This window comes from Heptranchias perlo, unplaced genomic scaffold (assembly GCF_035084215.1).
Source record: "Heptranchias perlo isolate sHepPer1 unplaced genomic scaffold, sHepPer1.hap1 HAP1_SCAFFOLD_47, whole genome shotgun sequence".
Taxonomy (NCBI): domain Eukaryota; kingdom Metazoa; phylum Chordata; class Chondrichthyes; order Hexanchiformes; family Hexanchidae; genus Heptranchias; species Heptranchias perlo.
In genome coordinates, this window is record NW_027139484.1 from 1,491,135 (window position 1) to 1,511,517 (window position 20,383).

The 20,383-nt window shown below is 43.6% G+C and overlaps 7 non-coding genes across 7 annotated transcripts; 3 read left to right on the top strand and 4 right to left on the bottom strand.

The window, feature by feature from the left end:
- The first annotated feature begins 369 nt into the window (after positions 1-369).
- Positions 370-452, top strand: trnal-cag (transfer RNA leucine (anticodon CAG)). The gene has a single exon. It is a non-coding gene; the product is annotated as a tRNA-Leu (tRNA).
- A 2,912-nt stretch (positions 453-3,364) lies between these two features.
- trnan-guu (transfer RNA asparagine (anticodon GUU)) lies at positions 3,365-3,438 on the bottom strand. The gene has a single exon. It is a non-coding gene; the product is annotated as a tRNA-Asn (tRNA).
- A 2,872-nt stretch (positions 3,439-6,310) lies between these two features.
- trnap-cgg (transfer RNA proline (anticodon CGG)) lies at positions 6,311-6,398 on the top strand. The gene is given in 2 exon segments: positions 6,311-6,346; positions 6,363-6,398. It is a non-coding gene; the product is annotated as a tRNA-Pro (tRNA).
- A 4,654-nt stretch (positions 6,399-11,052) lies between these two features.
- trnal-cag (transfer RNA leucine (anticodon CAG)) lies at positions 11,053-11,135 on the bottom strand. Its single transcript has one exon. It is a non-coding gene; the product is annotated as a tRNA-Leu (tRNA).
- A 78-nt stretch (positions 11,136-11,213) lies between these two features.
- trnan-auu (transfer RNA asparagine (anticodon AUU)) lies at positions 11,214-11,286 on the bottom strand. Its single transcript has one exon. It is a non-coding gene; the product is annotated as a tRNA-Asn (tRNA).
- Positions 11,287-12,420: 1,134 nt separating this feature from the next.
- Positions 12,421-12,493, top strand: trnav-uac (transfer RNA valine (anticodon UAC)). Its single transcript has one exon. It is a non-coding gene; the product is annotated as a tRNA-Val (tRNA).
- A 7,402-nt stretch (positions 12,494-19,895) lies between these two features.
- trnak-uuu (transfer RNA lysine (anticodon UUU)) lies at positions 19,896-19,968 on the bottom strand. Its single transcript has one exon. It is a non-coding gene; the product is annotated as a tRNA-Lys (tRNA).
- Positions 19,969-20,383: the final 415 nt, after the last annotated feature.

The window sequence follows — 20,383 nt, forward strand, 5'->3', positions numbered from 1 at the left end:
CAATTGCGCTCCCCTCATTGATCCTGCTTGTCAACTCCTCGAAAAATTCAATCAGGTTCGTCAGACACGACCTCCCCTTGACAAATCCATGCTGACTGTTCTTGAATCGTCCGTGCCTTTCGAAGTGACAGTTTATCCTGTCCCTCAGAATTGATTGCAATAATTCGAAATGGAGTCTTTCTCCTGCTTGCTGTTATGACAGATAAGGCGGTGAGCAATCCTCAGGCCCGGCGAGCTCAGTTGGATAGAGCACGAGGCTCTTAATCGTGGGTTCGAGCCCCACGTTGGGTGAGTAACATTTTAAACTTTCATGATGCTTTCACTGGCCAACAGTGCAGAAATGATGCAGAATGAAACATGGAATCGGTCGTCAGGATGGCCGAGCGGTCAAAGGCGCTGCGTTCAGGTTGCAGCCTCTTCTGGAGGCGTGGGTTCGAATCCCACTTCTCACATTTGTTATCTTTGCTATTACGTGGAAATATTTTATTTGTGGATTGGGCTGCAGCTGATTTTGCTGCCAAGTCAATTTGCTCCTCCCACAAAAGCAACTGGCTTTGTCATGGATATGTGACTTGAGAAGTTTCGAACGGTGAAATGGTTGACATATTAATGACCTGGACAAAGAAATAGAACAGCAGTGGGAAACATTTAAAACGGCGATCAATAGAGTCCAGGAGAAATATATCCCACTAAAAAGCAAGAACAAACTAGCCAGAAATGACACACCAGGAATGAATAAAGAAATAAGGGCAAAATTGAAATTTTAAAAAAGGCACACACTGGACAATAAAGGAGAGAGGGGAATGTGAAAAGACTGGGAAAGAAGTCTAAAGAACTATTAGAAAGGCAAAATGGAATATCAAAAAAACCCAAAGTATTCGAGACACATCAAACAGCCAAAGAAAATTTCGGATAGGAATAGGGTTACTGGGGGATACACACGACAAACTCACAGGCAATGACAGCGAATTGGCAGAAATATTAAATAATCGCTTTGCTTCAGTATTTATCAGGGAGACTGGTATTGTGGGCGTGACAGTAGAAGAAGAGATCAAAAAAATATGCAAAGACAGTTAAGATCGAATGGGGGAGATAATTAATAAACTAATCAATCTTAGACAGGAAATTTCCTGTTAGGGGCCTAACCAGAGTTTCAAACCGCTCAGCCACGCTAATTTCCGTATTATTGTTCAGGAGCTCATTTCACAGGGACACGATTACTGTGCTCCATTTTGGGAGGCTCAGTGAAAGGCGGAAATTGATCTATTAATAGAATCATAGAATAATACAGCGCCATTCGGATGGCATTCGGCCCATCGTACCTGTGCCAACTCTCTGAAAGAGCTGTCCAGTTCGTCCCACTCGCCTGCTGTTTCTCCATAGCCCTGAAAATGTTTCCATCCACACGTTTATCCAATTCCCTTTTGAAAACTGTGAGTTAAGAAAAACAATATTGAAAGGGGTGCTGGGGCCTCTGCAGCGTCGATGTAGAGTGTGTGATGATTGAAGTTATCAAGATGATTGCATTACACATGGTATGTTGTGTAATGATACTGAAATATCTTCAATATCCAATACAAATTCAATTGCAAACCTGATGGACAAACACTGGAAAACACGTCAAGAGTGAACGCCAATCATCTGGGACCTCTTTTTAGCCTCACGGCACTTTAAATAAAGTGAAATAACTTTGCATTGAAAAGATTTGGAACTTGCATCTGTACCTTTATCTGTTCCATTTCTTAAAGTTGCTGGCGTCTGATGATGTACACGCCTCTGCTCGCTCTATTGAACAAGAAAGGAGGTGTTTGACGTTGACAGGACCTGTTGGTTATGAGCTCATCCTTTACATTTAGTGGGTTCCCGTCCTTTAAGCGGCGTCAACTTTAGTCCAGCGGTGAACTTCACAGCAAACAAGTTCGACACCGTCTCACCGCGGGCACTGACTGACATGTTTATTGTTATTTCTTTCAGACCTAAATGAATAGCAACCGTGATTTTAAATTTGCACTAAGTGATTTTTAGGTAGTCGCCTTTAAATGTTTCAAAGGCGACTCCTAATTGATGATCGTCCGGCCATTTCACCAGCCCTGTTGAAAACAAAACATGTCTCTGCTTTTTGCGTCTTTTTTCGAAAGGCAAAAAATATATTTCCCGTGACCTCTGGAGGATGTACAAGTACATTTCAGAAAGCTGAAGCAAGTTCACCGAGCTTAAATCGTCTGACCACGTTAAACGCGCTAAATATATATATACAAGTACTTGCTGTCTGTTTCTGTGGTTGTCTTTTTTCTGTGTGTGTCCATCTGCAGGTCGATTTTGAATCAATACCAGTATTCGTGTCAGTTTGTTGCATGTAATAAATGAGGATATCAGGCGCCCCCCTCCCTGCCACTGGGTAGGGACTGAGTCAGGTTTTAGACCACACATCTGTTGTATTTGTGAAAAAGCAATTAAAATCTTCATTCTGGAATTATCCAGTCTCATGTGAGCGGTGAACGAAACAGTGGCCCCGATGTGATGTGAACACGCAGCCTTTTGATCTGGACTCAGACCTTTGCGCCACGCACTCTGAAGACAGGATCCTGGATGTTATTATATATATGAATGTTTCTCAAACACCGTTTCATTTATTGGTTGAATAGACAGGGCTTATCAAATCTCCGCCAGATCCCACCGGTAATGAGACAGTATTGGAAGCAGCCTTCACCCCCAATATCACGCTGGCTTTCATCGCCTGCTCTCAGCGGACTGTATTAACAGGGCTGGGAGATATGGAGTTTGTTCACATTTAATCAGCTGTGTGTATCATTTAATATTTACTCATTGTAAATGGGAGCAACGTTTCAAAATGTTCCTAGCCGGTTTTGGACCGGGGACTTCTCGCGTGTTATGTGAACATAATAACCACTACACTCCGGAAACCTAACACCTGATACTCCGTGTTAGAGATATAACCCCTCAGCCAAACACATTTCCGTATTACTGTCCAGGAGCTGATTTCACAGGGATACATTTACTGCGCTGTATTTCGGAAGGCTGCAGAGAAGGATCGGTGGCGAAGGTCAGGCAGGGAATCCCAGAGCATCGCGCCGAAACAAACATTTCACTGTTTTTTTTCACGTGCATGATATCCGACCGCAGTGTAAATTATGGCGAATCAGGCAAGCTCAGATGACATTGTTCACAGAGTGCTTTCTTGCAGCCAAATCAGACATTAGAAAACTTGAAATGAGATGAAGAGATCGGAGCCATTTAAAGTGCTCCCAGTTCCTGCAGATCAGGAATTAAAACCTGGCACCGGCTTCAGGGCGATCAGAATGAGGCAATGAATCCGAAAGTGGGAAGTAAAAGGAAGCACTATCGCCCCTGGGTGGGCTCGAACCACCAACCTCTCGGTTAACAGCCGAACGCGCTAACCGATTACGCCACAGAGACCATCTGGTGTGGCTGTTTGCAAGATGCACTAAAGCAGCGTGTCACCTAGCCAAAGTTACATGTTGCAGCCACAGAAATGCAATTGACCACGATCAGTGTTACTTTTCCAGAAATATAGGATGGGACATTGTTTGTGGAAACATGGAAACGGTCTGGTCTCGCTCACAGCATCGATATCACCGCCAACCAGCTCTCCTGCAACCGGCGCGCCAACCGGTGCTTTGTCTGTTAGTTCGTTGCACTGTGGGAGAACCTTCGTCACACTGACTGCAGCGGTTTAAAAAGACGGTTCACCACCACCTTCTCAAGGGCAATTGGGGATGGGCAATAAATGCCGGCCTCGCCAGCGACGCCCACATCCCATGAATGAATAAAAAAGTATTCTGAGCGTCCTGACGCTGATTTCAGTTTTTGAAGCCTGATCTGCAGTAACTGGGAGCGGTTTAAATGGCTCCGACCTCTTAATTTCACCCACAACATCAGAGTAACTGTTCCAGGGGGACAGGCCGACTCAGCTGCGTCTTGACCGCCTGTCTGGTCAGTCCTTTATTCGTCTCCAATTCCGTTTCCCAAAGCGTTTCTACAGATTCACAAAGCTGTTTGTCATTTCGGTTCCTTTCGATTTGTCCAGCTCCCGACTGGCAATAATTTGCAAACCTGGTTGCAACCCTCCGCCTTGCATCGTGTCCGGGGATGGGTTATGTGGAGAGACTGGAGAAGCTGGGATTGTTCTTCTTAGAGCAAAAAAAGGTGAAGGGGAGATTTAATAGAGGCGTTCAAAATTATGAGGGGATTTTGATAGAATGGATGGGGAGAAGCTGTTTCCATTGGCAGGAGGGTCGATAACCAGAGGACACAGCCTGCATTTGTCGAGCGCCTTTAACGTAGTAAAACGTCACAAGGTGCTTCACGGGAGCGTTATTAAACAAAATTTGACACTAAGCCACATAAGGAGATATTGGGACAGGTGACCAAAAGCTTAGTCGAAGAGGTAGGTTTTAAGGTATGTGTTAAAGGAGAGAGAGGCGGAGAGGTTTAAGGAGGCATTTCCAGAGCTTAGGTAGCTGAAGGCACAGCCGCCAATGGTGTAGCGATTTAAATCGGGGATGCGCAAGAGGCCAGAATTGGAGGAGCACAGAGATTTTTTACATTCGTTCATGGGATGTGGGTGTCGCTGGCAAGGCCAGAATTTATTGCCCAAACCTAATTGCCCTTGAGAAGGTGGTGTTGAGCCGTCTTCTTGAACCGCTGCAGTCCGTGTGGTGAAGGTTCTCCCTCAGTGTTGTTCGGTAGGGAGTTCCAGGATCCAACGGCGATGAAGGAACGGCCGATATATTTCCAAGTCGGGATGGTGTGTGACTTGGAGGGGAACGTGCAGGTGGTGTTATTCCCATGTACTTGCTGCCTTTGTCCTTCTAGATGGTTGAGGTCACGGGTTTGTGAGGTGCTGTGCAAGAAGGCAATCGAGTAACAAGTCGAGCAATGTATTCCGCTCAATCATTGATCATTCCATTCAGATCTTCTGCTTTTCAGCTGCACTTCCCCCCAAACATTGCAAATAATTTTGCTCAGTATTTGTTTCGCTTGTTTAATATTTTGTTCTCCGGCTTAGCTAGATTAATATTTCATTTCAATTATCAATGACAGAGAGCAATGAACAATGAACTAGTGAGCAAAGTTTCGTTTATTATTAAAAAGCAGTGATTCCGAAATTATCCAGGCTGATATGAATGGTATAAGAAGTAGTGATTTCGACATGATTTAAATACGCAGCCTTCAGAATCCAGAGTCAGACGCGCTACCGTTTCACCACGAGGTCTACTGATGGCATAGATTATATATATATATATATATATATATATATATATTATATATATACTTATTATATACTTAAATATATATGTTTGATGCAGTGTTCCCTTGTGGTTGGGAATAGTTCATTGCACAAAAATAATTCAAGTCTGTGAGACATTTAATGTTTTTTTAATCGCCATTAATACGTTCTGTTGCACACTGAAGGAAATGCTAACTTGTTTGCCAAGTGACAATTAAAACGTCAATAAATCTTTGTGTTTTGTATGTCATGAACTTTTATCCCTTCCCGTTTTACATACTGTATTTTAGGAGTCTGCTTAAAAGTGTTTTGTGCTTATTATACCAGGAATCTGGTGTAGCCGTTGTTAAATTTAAAAAGGTTTGTAGCCCCTTTCATGCATGAACAAACTCGACCCTGGAGGTTTATGGGGAGCAAGTCCCAACAACATGCTTCCCTCCGAGGTTAAATCGGGGACTTTCTGCATGTAACTGGTGAACATGATAACCGCTGCACTATGGAAATGAGAAACTTTTCGTTCTTAGCTCTGAAGGAAGTGTCTCGGGAAAACATGAACTGTTGACTCTCTTTGCACTGACTCTTTTCACGAATATTTAATCGATCGAAACTGTCCAAGTCACAGGGAAAAAATGTCAAAGTCATTAAACTCCCGAATTAGCCCCAAAATCTATCAATCTCAGTTTTGAAATTTTCAATTGACCCCCAGCCTCAACTGCTTTTTGAGGGAGAGAGTTCCAGAATTCCACTCCCCTTTGTGTGAAGAAGTGCTTCCTGACATCAACCCTGAACGGCCCAGCTCTAATTTTAAGGTTATGCCCCCTTGTTCTGGACTCTCCCCACCAGAGGAAATAGTCTCTATCTGCCCTGTCAAATCCTTTAATAATCCAAACACCTCAATTAGATCACCCCTTAATATTCTGCACTCAAGGGAATGCAAGTCTGGTCTTTGCAACCTGTCCTCATAATTGCTTATCAAGGATAGCCAACAAAAAGGGTTTTACGACGGCTGGCTCTTTAATGCGTTGGGTTTTGTCAACGGGCTCGTTGGTCTAGGGGTATGATTCTCGCTTCGGGGTTATCTGTCCAAATATGTGAGAGGTCCCGGGTTCAAATCCCGGACGAGCCCTTATTTTACTCTTCAACTTCCAAAGACAGAAAAGTACCCAAATCAACCCACATGAGTGAAACAATTCCAATGTTTCATACTATTACCAAACACAACTGCCCAACGTGGTTCTGATGAAAGGTCATTGACCTGAAACATTAACTCTGTTACTCTCTCCACAGATTCTGCCTGACCTGCTGAGGGTTTCCAGAATTTTCTATGTCATCAGAGTATCACTTCCCTCATCACCTAACTGCACTCCTCCACTAGATGTCGCCTTGTGGTGCAAGCAGGCTCCTTCGGCACAGCCAGGTGTTCTGCTTTAGGCATTAATTATAACTATAACTTTTGAACTTGTTAGTTAAAACATATGGCCTTGCCCATTGACCAGAGAGCAGAATGGTGTTTGTCTCTCACAAGTACAGCCCTTTCCCGCTTCGTCAGCTTGGAATGATACGTTGCAATCATACATATCTCACACCTCTCCTGCTTCCCTGTGAAGCTGGTAAGACGAATAGCACACAATGCTGTCTGACACACATACACACCAGCTCTGAATGATTTAAAGGCCTTGTTATGATTGTCAGAGAATTGTTTATATCAAAAGGATAATAAAACTTATGAGTATTATGATATCAGCTCCGATCCAAGAGTTTCTGGACTTCAGAATCTACTCGTCTCTATATTAAACATATGCATGCATATAAAATGAAGCAAATCTGACTTATGATTGTAGTTTCATTCTCCCAACAGAGATTTATACTTCCTTACTTAAGAGGCAAATGGTAAAGGTTAATATTAATTCAATATAAAGACTAACTCTTTCCTTACAATACAGATACCCCAAACTAATATAACACTTCAAACTGATAGAGCTTCTCAAATTAAAAGAGTACCTCAAACTAATACGGTACCTCAAGCTAATACAATACCTGAAACGGATAGAGAATCTGAAACTAATATAATACCTCAAGCCAATACATCATCTCAAACTAATAAAGAACCTCAAACTAATACAGTACCTCAATCAAATACAACACCTTAAACTAATACAGTACCTCAAACCGATGCAGAACCTGAAACATAAATTAATACCTCAAACTCATACAGCATCTCAATCTAATACAGTATCTCAAAGCAATAAAGTACCTCAAACAAATACAACAGCTTAATCCAATACAGCACCTCAAACTGATGCAGAATCTGAAATTAATATTTTTTTTATTCGTTAATGGGATGTGGGTGTCGCTGGCGAGGCCGGTATTTATTGCCCATCCCTAATTACCCTTGAGAAGGTGGTGGTGAGCCGCCTTGTTGAACCGCTGCAATCCGTGTGACGAAGGCTCTCCCGCAGTGCTAACAAGTAACAGACAAAGCAGCGATTAGCGCGCCGGTTGCAGGAGAGCTGGTTGGCGGTGATATCGATGCTGTGAGCGAGATCAGACCGTTTCCATGTTTCCACAAACAATGTTCCTTCCTTTATTTCTGGAAAAGTAACACTGATAATGGACAACGACATTTCTGTGGCTGCAACATGAAACTTTGACCAGGTGACACGCTGCTTTCGTGTATCTTGCAAGAAACCACACCGGTTGGTCTCTGTGGCGCAATCGGTTAGCGCGTTCGGCTGTTAACCGTAAAGGCTGATGTTTCGAGCAAGAAAACACTCAATGAACAATATCATCTGCGCATGCCATTCGCAATAGTTTAAACTGCGGTCGGATAACAGGTACATGAAAAAAACAGTGAAATGTTTGTGTGGGCGCGATGCTCTGGGATTCCCTGCCTGACCATCGCCACCGATCCTTCTCTGCAGCCTTCCGAAATACAGCGCAGGAAATGTATCCCTGTGAAATGAGCTCCTGGACAATGATACGGAAATTAGTTTGGCTGAGGGGTTATATCCATATCACAGAGCTTGAAGCATCAGTTTTCCGTAGTATAGTGGTTATCACGTTTGCCGAGCAGGCGAAAGGTCCCCGGTTCGGAACTGGGCGGGCGCGTTTTGTAAACCTTGTCCCCATTAAAAATGATTAAATATTTAACGATTCACATTGCTGAATGATGTGAACAAAATCCATATCTCCCAGCCCTGTTCATGCAGTCCGCTGGGAGCAGGCGATGAAAGCCAACGTGATATTGGGGGTGAAGGCTGCTTCCAAGACTGTCTCACACCCGGTGGGATCTGGCGGAGATTTGATAAGCCCTATCTATTTAACCAATATATGAAACGGTGTTTGAGAAACATTCAAAAAATATAATAACATCCAGGATCCTGTCTTCAGAGTGCGTGGCGCAAAGGTCTGACTCCAGATCAAAAGGCTGCGTGTTCACATCACATCGGGGTCACTGTTTCTTTCACCGCTCACATGAGACTGGATAATTCCCGAATGAAGGTTTCAATTGCTTTTTCACACAAAACAAAACAGAAGTTTGGTCGAAACCCTGACTCAGTACCTACCCAGTGGCAGGGAGGGGAGCGCCTGATAACCTCATTTATTTCATGCAACAAACTGACACGAATACTGGTATTGATTCAAAATCTACCTGCAGATGGACACACACAGAAAAAAGACAACCACAGAAACAGACAGCAACTACTTGTATATATATATGTATATATATATCTGTATATATCGCCTTTAACGTGGTCAGACGATTTAAGCTCGGTGAACTTGCTTCAGCTTTCTGAAATGTACTTGCCCATCCTTCAGAGGTCACGGGAAATATATTTTTTGCCTTTCGAAAAAAGCCGCGAAAAGCAGAGACATGTTTTGTTTTCAACACGGCTGGTGAAATGGCCGGACTATCATAAATTAGGGGTCGCCTTTGAAACACTGAAAGGAGACTACCTAAAAATCATTGAGTGCAAATTTAAAATCACGGTCACTATTTATTGAGGTCTGAAAGAAATAACAATAAACATGGCATGATGTGGAGATGCCGGTGATGGACTGGGGTTGACAATTGTAAACAATTTTACAACACCAAGTTATAGTCCAGCAATTTCATTTTAAATTCACAAGCTTTCGGAGGCTTCCTCCTTCCTCAGGTGAACGTTTGTTGGAAACGTTTTCATTTCCAACAAACGTTCACCTGAGGAAGGAGGAAGCCTCCGAAAGCTTGTGAATTTAAAATAAAATTGCTGGGCTATAACTTGGTGTTGTAAAATTGTTTACAATAAACATGGCAGTCAGCGTCCGCGGTGAGACGGTGTCGAACTTGTTTGCTGCGAAGTTCACCGCTGGGCTAAAGTTGAAGGACGCGAACCCACTCAATGTAAAGAATGAGCTCAGAACCAACAGGTCCCGTCAACGTCAAACACCTCCTTTCTTGTTCAATGGAGGGAGCAGAGGCGTGTTCATCATCAGACGCCAGCAACTTTAAGAAATGGAACAGATAAAGGCACAGATGCAAGTTCCAAATCTTTTCAATGCAAAGTTATTTCACTTTATTTAAAGTGCCGTGAGGCTGAAAACGGGTCCCAGATGATTTGCGTTCACTCGTGACTTGTTTTCCAGTGTTTGTCCGTCAGATTTGCAATTCAATTTGTATTGGATATTGAAGATATTTCAGGATGATTGCACAACATACCATGTGTAAAGCAACCATCTTGATAACTTCAATCATCACACACTCTCCATCGACGCTGCAGAGGCCCCAGCACCCCTTTCAATATTGTTTTTCTTAACTCACAGTTTTCAAAAGGGAATTGGATAAACGCTTGGATGGAAACATTTTCTGGGCTATGGGGAAACAGCAGGCGAGTGGGACTAACTGGAAAGCTCTTTCAGAGAGCTGGCACAGGCACGATGGGCCGAATGGCATCCGAATGGCGCTGTCCTATTCTATGATTCTATTAATAGGTCAATTTCCACCTGTCACTAAGCCTCCCTAAATGGAGCGCAGTAATCGTGTCCCTGTGAACTGTGCTCCTGAACAGTAATACGGAAATTCGCGTGGCTGAGCGGTTTGAAACTCTGGTTCGGCTCCTAACAGGAAATTTCCTCTCTGGCTTTGATTAGTTTATGAATTATCTCCCCCCTTTCGATCTTAAATGTCTTTATATATTTTTTTATCTCTTCTTCTGCTGTCATGCCCACAATATTAGTCTCCCTGTTAAATACTGAAGCAAAGTGATTATTTAATATTTCTGCCATTTCGCTGTCATTGCCTGTGAGTTTGTCGTGTGTATCCCTTAGTGGCCCTATTCCAATCCTAAATTTTCTTTGGCTGTTGATGTGTCCAGAATACTTCGCTTTTTTGATATTCCTTTTTGCCTTTGCAATAGTTCTTTAGACTTCTTTCCCAGTCTTTTCACATTCCCATCTCTCCTTTATTGTCTCATGTGTGCCTTTTTCTTTAGTTTCAATTTTGTCCTTATTTCTTTATTCATCCCTGTTGTATCATTTCTGGCTAGTTTTTTCTTGCTTTGTCGTGGGATATATTTCTCCTGGACTCTATCGATCATCGTTTTAAATGTTTCCCACTGCTGTTCTATTTCTTTGTCCCGGTCATTAATATGTCAAACATTTCACCATTCAAAACTTCTCAAATCACATATGCATGACAAAGCCAGTTGCTTTTGTGGGTGGAGCAAATCAACTTGGCAGAAAAATCAGCTGCAGCCCAATCCACAAATAAAATATTTCCAGGTCTTGGTAAAAATCAGCAATGTCAGAAGTGGAATTCGAACCCACGCCTCCAGAAAAGACTGCAACCTGAACGCAGCGCCTTAGACCGCTCGGCCATTCTGACTACCGATACCATGCTTTATTCTGCATTATTTCTGCACTGTTGGCCAGTGATAGCAGCATGAAAGTTAAAAATGGTCCTCGCCTAATGTGGGGCTTGAACCCACGATCCTGAGATTAATAGTCTCATGTTCTACCAACTGAGCTAGCCAGGCCTGAGTACTAATAACCGCCTTATCTGTTATTGCAGCAAGCAGGAGAAATTATTGGAATCAATTCTGAGGGACAGGATCAACTGTCACTTCGAAAGGCACGGACCAATCAAGGGCAGTCAGCATGGATTTGTTGAGGGGAGGTCGTGTCCAACTCACCTGATTGAATTTTTCGAGGAGATGACAAGGAGGATCGATGAGGGTAGCGCAATTGATGTAGTCTACATGGATTGTAGCAAGGCTTTTGAAAAATTCCCACATGGCAGATTGGTCGAAAAAGTAAAGGCCCATGGGATCCAAGGGAATGTGGCTTATTGGATCCAAAATTAGCTGAGTGGTAGAAAGCAAAGGGTAATGGTCAACGGGTGTTTTTGCGGCTGGAAGGCTGTTTCCAGTGGGGTGTCGCAGGGCTCGGTACTTGGTCCTTTGCTTTTTGTGGTGTACATTAACGATTTGGAGTTAAGCGGAGGGGGCATGATTGAGAAATTTGCGGTTGACATAAAAGTAGGCCGTGTGGTTGATAGCGAGGAGGAAAGCTGTGGACTGTGGGGGTTCAGGCAATTTTCTGATAAAAAAAACACTCAATCTGTCTCTGAACTTATTTTGAACGAATACGTGTGTTTGACCCGGCACAGGCACGATGGGCCGAATGATCTCCTCTTGTGGACTAACATAATACGATGATACTAAGTGTTGTCAGATGGAAAAGCAACACATTCCAAATAAGAGCAGAGAGAGGAAACTAGTCTAACAGCATAACAGCACGGTGAGATATTGTATTTGAGAAGGATGAGGAGGGATAGTTTATCATGGTTGGAGTCACATAGGGTATCATTTGTGACTTTGATAAGGACCATTTCATGCTGCGACAGGGGCGGAAACCGAAATGGAGAGATTCAGCCCGGGCGCGGCCCCATCGTGTGCGGTGAGACGGAGGAGGGCGGGTGGAAGCAGCATAAAAGTTTAAAACGGTACTCGCCCAACGTGGGGCTCAAACCCACGACCCTGAGAGTTTTTAAAGATGAGGGGGAGCAGCCACTGTCTGTGTCTCTTGCTGGAATGGAAACAACACATTCCAAGTACGAGCAGAGAGAGCACACCATTCAGCTGCCCATTGTGTTATACACTATGCCATCGGTTTCCGTAGTGTAGTGGTTATCACGTTCGCTTTACACGCGAAAGGTCCCCGGTTCGATCCTGGGCAGAAACATTATGTTGGAACTTGGTCTCCACAAACAGACAGATCGATTTTCTTCTCCTGCCAAAAAGGGAGACAGTGGCTGTTGCCGTATTCTTTGTCACCTGCATATTTTACTTCATTAAACAGATAATTTTGAGTGAGAGAAAACTGATCCACAGTGACGCTCTTTTCAAGTTTTATTCCCTTCTCATCTGGAAGGATATATTGACTTCGGACAGAGTGGCTTTTGAAAGGAGTTAGTCCGGTGGGATGGACAAACCTTTTCCAATGGTGGGGGACAAGGGAATACGAACCAACCATCCACCAAGTTCTCCCGAATTCTCCGGTTCAATGGGAAACCGGCCAACAAAAGCCCTTTCATTGACCGTGGAGGTTCAGACAATTTTCTGATAACAAAGCGCTCAATCTATTTCTCTTGTCTATTTCCCTATGTTTCCGGATACTGTCTGCATCTCTGCCCTGTGTTTATCTCACTATGTGTCCACCTGCAGGGTGGTTTTTGAACGAAGATGTGTGTTTGTCTTCTGTTATTTGCATTAAATAAATGAGGTCATCAGGTGCTTCCCTCCCGACCAGAGGCAGACTTTCGAGCAGGGTTCTGTTAATTGTGAAGACGCAAAGAAAACTTGAATTGCAGAATTGTTCAAACCGGCTCTCAGGGAAAAAACTGTGACCCCGACGTGATTTGAACACACAACCTTCTGATCTGGAGTCAGACGCGCTACCGTTGCTCTACGATGCCTGGGTGTTTTAATGGGTGATTGTTTCTATCAATGTTTGTCAAGCACCGCTTTTGAGCTCCGAGATTGGTCGAATGGGTTGGCTTTCAAATCCCCGCCCACTCCCACCGGATGTCAGGCAGCATCAGAAGCATCCTTCACCTGTCAGGGGCAGCATGGCGCTCGCTTCCATCGCCTGCTGTCATCGGACTGCAGCAAATCCAATTACATTCATCCTGCACCCAGAATTATCACATCACAGGAAAAGGATGTGGGAAACTGCTCAAGTTACAGAACAGGAGGGGAAACTTCTAAAAAACACTTAGACTTTCGGTGATTCGACTTCGATTAGAACTGCAAAAAAGAACGTGTGAAAATATAAACTGTGGGTGTGATGTTCATGTCTGTCGGAAACTGCTCAAAATACATAACAGGACGGGAAACTTCTGAAAAACACGTGGACTTTCGATGTTTGGACTTTGGTTAGAACTGCAAAAGAGAACGTGTGAAAATATAAACTATGGGTGTGATGTTTATATATAAAGTGAATGTTAGCGGATTTCTCCCGTTACTGTCGCAACTATGAGTTGTTAATCCATCAACAATAACTTCCGCTAGATTTTAGCCCGAGTGGTTACAAAATAGCAAGTTTGGTAGATTGACTTACAACAGAGTTGTACCACAGCTGTCTTCAACATTACATTCAACAGGATTATTATTATAATACAACTGTCTACAGATTACATTAATGTCAAGCAATCAACACAACCTGACCTGTCTGCGAATCCAGATATATCAGAACTGACCTGTGCTGACTGCCTGTGGCAATGGACTTCTGACTGACCCCTATTGAGAGCTCTAACATTTGAGAAGGGAGCATGCCCTATCTTTATACGATTCGGTTACATTGTTCTGTACGTAAACACCACTGATCTTAACTCATGATCGTAAACCATCCGACTTTGCTGACTCTCAGAAACCACCAAGGATTGTTTCATGTCTTCGTGTTTATTTAGCCTTTCTCCGTCATCAGGTTTTATATGCTTATACTAGGTTAGTACAACCTGGAGATCAGGTGTCCAGGACACCCAAGTTTCTGTGGACATCAACATTTAATAGTTTCTCACCATTACAAAAATATACTGTTTATCTGTTCTTCCTACCAACGTGAATAACCTCACATTTCCCCACATTATGCTCCATCTGTCACCTTCTTGCCCACACACTAAAACTGTCTATATCCCTTTGCAGACTCTTTGTGTCCTCCTCACAGCTTACTTTCCCACCTAGCTTTGTATCATCAGCAAACTTGGATACGTTAAACTCGATCCCTTCATCAAGTCATTAAAAGTCTTCGATCAGCATATACATAGTAAACGGGTAGTAAGAGGAGGGGTAAGACCGATTAGGGACCAAAAAGGAGATCTACACATGAAGGCATAGGGCATTGCTTAGGTACTGAATGAGTATTCTGCATCTGTCTTTACCGGGGAAGAAAATGCTGCCTAAATGACAGTAAAAGGGGAGGTAGTTGGGATACTGGATGGGGTGAAAATTGATAAAGAGGAGATACTAGAAAGGCTGGCTGTACTTAAAGTAGATAAGTCACCTGGTCCGAATAGAATGCATCCTAGGTTGCTGAGGGAAGTAAGGGTGTAAATGACAGAGGTCCTGGCCATAACCTTTCAATCCTCCTTAGATACAGGGTTTGGTGCCAGAGAACTGGAGAATTGCAGATTTTACACCCTTGCTCAAAAAAGAGTGAAAGGATAAACGCAGCAATTAAAGGCCAGTCAGTTTAACCACGGTAGTGGGAAGCTTTTAGAAATGATAATCCGGGACAAAATGAATTGTCATTTGGACAAGAAAGCCACTGTGGCTTTCTTGGCAAATCTTGATTGAGTTTTCTGATTAGTTAACAGAGACGGCTGATGAGGGCAATGTGGTTGATGTTTTGTATATGGCCTTTCAAAAGGCGTTTGATAAAGTGCCACAAAATAGGCTTGTCAAAAGGTGCGATAGTGGCTGCTTGCTTATTCTTTAAAAGCGCTTTCTTTTATTTCACTCAACAGATAACTTTGAGTGAGCGAAAACTGATCCACAGTGACGCTTATTTCAAGTTTATACCCTTTTAATCTGAAAGGATATATTGGCCTTGGAAGGAGTGCAGCACAGATTCACCAGATTGTTACCAGGGTGCGATGCCTTAAATTATGAGAAGATGTTCTATAAACTCGGCTTAAAGTCACACAAGTCACACTGCAAAAAGTTTTCATTTTTCTTACATACATTAATGACCTGCACTTGGGTGTACAGGGTATAATTTCAAAGTTTGCAGATGGCACGAAACTCGGGAATCGATCAAACAATGTGATAGATACTATCAGACTTCAGGAGGACATATACAGCCTTGTGAAATGGACTTTATTAATCGGGGCATAGAGTAAAAAAGCAACAAAGTTATGACAAACGTTTACAAAACACTGATTAAGCTGCAGCTGGAGTATTGTGTTCAATTCTGGGCACCGCACTTTAGGAAAGATGTCAAGGCCTTGGAGAGGGTGCAGAGGAGATTTACTAGAATGGTAACAGGGATGAGGGACTTCAGTTATATGGCGAGAATGGAGAAGCTGGGATTATCCCCTTGGAGCAGAGAAGGTTAAGGGGAGATTTGACAGAAGTGTTCAAAATAATGAAAGGTTTTGATAGAGCAAATAAGGAGAAACTGTTTTCAGTGGCAGAAGGGTCGGTAACCAGAGGACGCAGATTTCAGGTAATTGGCAAAAGAGCCAGAGGCGACATGAGGGAACATAATTTACACAGCGAGTTGTTATGATCTGGAATGCGCTGCCTGAAAGGCCGGTGGAAGCAGATTCAATCGTAACTTTCAAAAGTGGATTGGATAAATACTTGAAAAGGAAAATAAATTGCAGGGCTTCTGAGGAAAGAGCTTATGGGTGGTGAGACCATTGGATAGCACTTTCAAAGAGCTAGCACAGGCACGATGGGCCGAATGATCTCCTTCTGTTTTGTAACATGTTAAGTGTTGCTGGACGGAGAAGCAACACATTCCAAATCAGAACAGAGACAGGAGAGTAAGTCAGTTCACCATTGTTGTTAATGAAATAGTCGCAGTTTCCGTAGTGTAGCGGTTATCGCGTTTGCTCTAACAGACGAAAGGTTCCAGAGCATAAATGTTATGTTGAAACTTGCTCTCCATAAAAATCCAGGTAGGAGTTTTTTTCTCCTGCCAAAAAAGGCGACAATGGCTGCTCCCTTATTATTGAAAAGCTGTATCTTTTACTTCACGAAACTTTGAGTGAGAGAAAACTGATCCTCAGTGATGCTCATTTCAAGTTTTATTCCCTTTTATTCCAAAAGGGTATATTGGTCTTGGAAGGAGCGCAGCCCAGATTTACCAGAACGTTAGCAGGGCTCGAAGGGTTAAATTATGAGCAGCGGTTACACACTTGTATTCCCTGGAATTTTGAAGGCTTTTTAGGATTTTGAAAGGTAGATAGACAAAACCTTTCCGCTGGTGAGGGTGTCTAAGACAATATCACAATGTCACAATCTCTGTTTAACGAGTGAAAACGGCCAGACGCATCACTGTGAGTGTCAGAGACGAGTCTCAAGGTGCCGCGTCCTGTACAGTGAATGTCAAAACTTTTTAAAGTTGCAGAAAGTGTTCGGGGTTCAGATACACAAACCTCCAATGGGAATGCGATTTTGTCAGAGGTTGCAGCCTTCCCTACTTCTCTTGCCCTTTGTGAGGCACCTGTTCCGGTTTAAATTTACAAACTGGATGAGTTGGTGATCACGGTATAGCAGACTCAGCGGTCCCGGGTGAGAGAGAGAGAAATCAGCCCGGGCGCGGCGACACTGCACGGGAGGTCAGGGGGAATCAGAGCTTGGGTTCTCCCCTGAAAGCAACAGAAACAGTTGAAAAGAGCATTCGCCTAACGTGGGGCTCGAACCCACGACCCTGAGTTTAAGAGGCTCATGTGCTGCCGAATGAGTTGGCCGGGCCTGGAAGTTGCAACCACTCTTGTCTGTCGTCTCAGTGAACTCGACCCTGGCTGTCCATATCATTGGCTGTGATTATCTCTGTGTCTCTGTCGACCTGCAGGTTGATATTGAAGGAATCCGAGTGTTTGTCTTCTGTTTTTAACATTAAATAAAAGAGGGCATCAGACACTTCCCTCCCTGACACTGGGGAACAAGTGAGACAGACTTGTTATTGTGAAAACGCAAATGAAGCATTAATTGCGGAATTATACAGACTCATATCAGCGCCAAAAGTAGCTTCACAATATATACACCCCAATAAATAAATAAATAAATGATACAAATAATACAATAATACATTTGTAAATAACAGAGTCACGAAACCAGAAATGTTATTTGTACCTAATGTAAACACTCCCAGATGTATTTGAAAATCTGCCATGGCTTCCCTGGTGGTCTTGTAGTTAGAATTCGGGACTTTCACAGCTGTGGCCTGGGTTCGATTCTCGGTTCGGGAATTTTGCTTTTACAAAAAACAAACGCAAATTTTTTCGAATCATGGCAAATTTACCGCACAGAAGGAGGCCATTCTGCCCATCGCGTCCGCGCCGGCCGAAAATAAGCCACCCAGTCTAATCTCACTTTCCAGCACTCGGTCCGTAGCATTTTACGTTACGCCACTTCAGGTGCATATCCAAGTATTATTTAAATGTAACGAGGGATTCTGCCTCTCCCACCCTTTCAGGCAGTGCGTTCCATACACCCACCACCCTCTGGGTGAAAAAAATTCCCCTCAGCTCCCCTCTAATCCTTCCACCAATCACTTTAAATCTATGCTCCCTGGTTATTGACCTCCCTGCAAAGGTAAATAGGTCCTTCCAATCGCCTCTATCTCGGCCCTTCATAATTTTGTACACCTCAATTAAATCACCCCTCAGCCTCCTCCGTTGCAAAGAAATCAACCCCAGCCTATCCAATCTTTCCTCACAGCCAACATTCTCCAGCCATGGCAACCTCCTCGTAAATCTCCTCTGTCCCCTCTCTCGTGCAATTCCATCTTTTTTGACCAGTCTGTCAATTGGGACCTTGTCAAAAGCCTTGCTAAAATCTATGCGGACTACATCAAAGTACTCCAGGTGTGTTCTCACCAAAGCCCTATTTAATTGCAGCAAGACTTCCTTACTCTTATACTCCAACCTCCTTTCAAAAAGGCCAACATACCATTTTTCTTCCTAATTGCTTGCTGTACCTGCATGTTAAATTTCTGTGATTTATTTACAAGTAAACCCAACTCCCTCTGAATACCAACATTTATTGGACTCTCACCTTTTGAAAAATATTCTGCTTTTCTATTCTTCCTACCAAAGTGGACAATTTCACATTTTCCCACCTTATACTCCAACTGCCACTTTCTTACCCAATCACTTAACCTGTCCACCTCCCTTTGCGTCCTCCTCACGGCTTACTTTCCCATCTACCTTTTTATCATCAGCAAACTTGGATCCATTAAACTCGGTCCCCTCATCTAAGTCATTAATATAGAATGTGAACAGTAACTGCAATATAAATTGTCCGCCCAGGATCGAAAGCAGGGCCGTTCACGTGTAAAGCGAACTGTTAACCACTACACCACAAAAAAACCGCTGGTGACTGATACCGGACAGAGGGGAACTGACCAGTCATCTCTCTCTGCTCTGATTGGGACAGTTTTACTTCTCTTTAAACAACATCTCTCCTGTCCCACACTAAAATAATGGAATAGAATCATAGAATATTACAGCACAGAAGGAGGCCATTCGGCTGTGTTGCCCTGCCGACTCTTTGAAAGATCTGTCCAATTTAGTCCAAAAAACCCAGCCTTTTCCCCGTAAACTTGCAAATCAGTTCTCTTCAAGTGCCTGTCCAATTGCCTTTTGAAAGTTCCTATGAAAGCTGCTTCCACCGCCCTTTCAGGGAGTGGCTACCAGATCGTAACAACCCTCTGTGTGAAAAAAAAATCTCCTCATTTCCCCTCTAGTCCTAAAAGCTCTCAATCCTTCTCCACGGATGCCTTTTTACAAACATTTCATTCATCAAAACCACACAAGCAACACAGGAAAAAGTCTTCATTTTCAAGTCATTAACGTTCCGAAGGAGCTCCCTAATTTCCCTCCCCTAACCTTATGAATCAGATCATTCTCGTCCGGATCCTTTTCCACATGAACCGGCCTCCCCCCTCAGGAAGTAGCCATTCTGATTCTGTGACTGTGGCCAGCTTTGTTCGGGCAGTTGGTTTGACAGGGACCTCACACTGCACTCTCCTCCCGTATTTTGTTCCACATCCGCAGATTGGGGCCGGGCCTGGACTGACTTTTTTTCTCTGTCTCACCCGGGGCCGCTGACTCTCCAACTCAGATCACAAACTAGCTCTCCTGCACCCGATCACCAACTTACCCAGTTTGTAAATTGAAACTGGAGCAAGTGCCTCGTCAGAGAGCAAGAGATGTTGGTGAGGCAGCAACCTCTGACATAATTTCAGGGTCATCAGAGAGGTTTGTGTATCTGAACCCCAAATAACCTTCTGCTCCTTTTAAAGTTTTGACCATTGCACACGAGGCGGCACTGACAGAATCGTCTCTTGCACTGACAGTGAAGCAAGCGGAGGGTTCACTCGGGAAAGCAGCGTGAAAGTTTAAAACAGAATTCGCCCAACATGAGGCTCGAACCCACGACCCTGAGATTAAAAGTCTCATGGTCTACCGACTGAACAAGCCGGGCCTGCTGAAATGGCTCAATTTGGTCGATTATTGCAGCGAGGCAGCTGCTGGCTCCCCGTGAGGGGCTGAGTTCTGAATCGGAGAAGGATACAGCTCAGAAGCAGGTCATTCGGGCCATCGCGCTCGTGCCTTGTCCGACAAACCATGTACCAGATTCTCCTGAATTCCAAGGTGTGGAACGAAAGCGAACAACAAAATACCTTACATTCGACCGTGGAGGTACAGGCAATTCTCTGAGAAACCGGTTTGTCTATTTCCCGGTGTTTGTCTGTCTCTCTGGCTGTGTTTATCTCTGTGCGTGTGGAGCTGCAGGCTGATTTTGAATTAATAATTGTGTTTGTTTATGTTTCTTGCAATAAATAAATGAGGGAATCAGACGCTTCTCTCCCTGACAGTGGGGAACTCGTGAGGCGAAA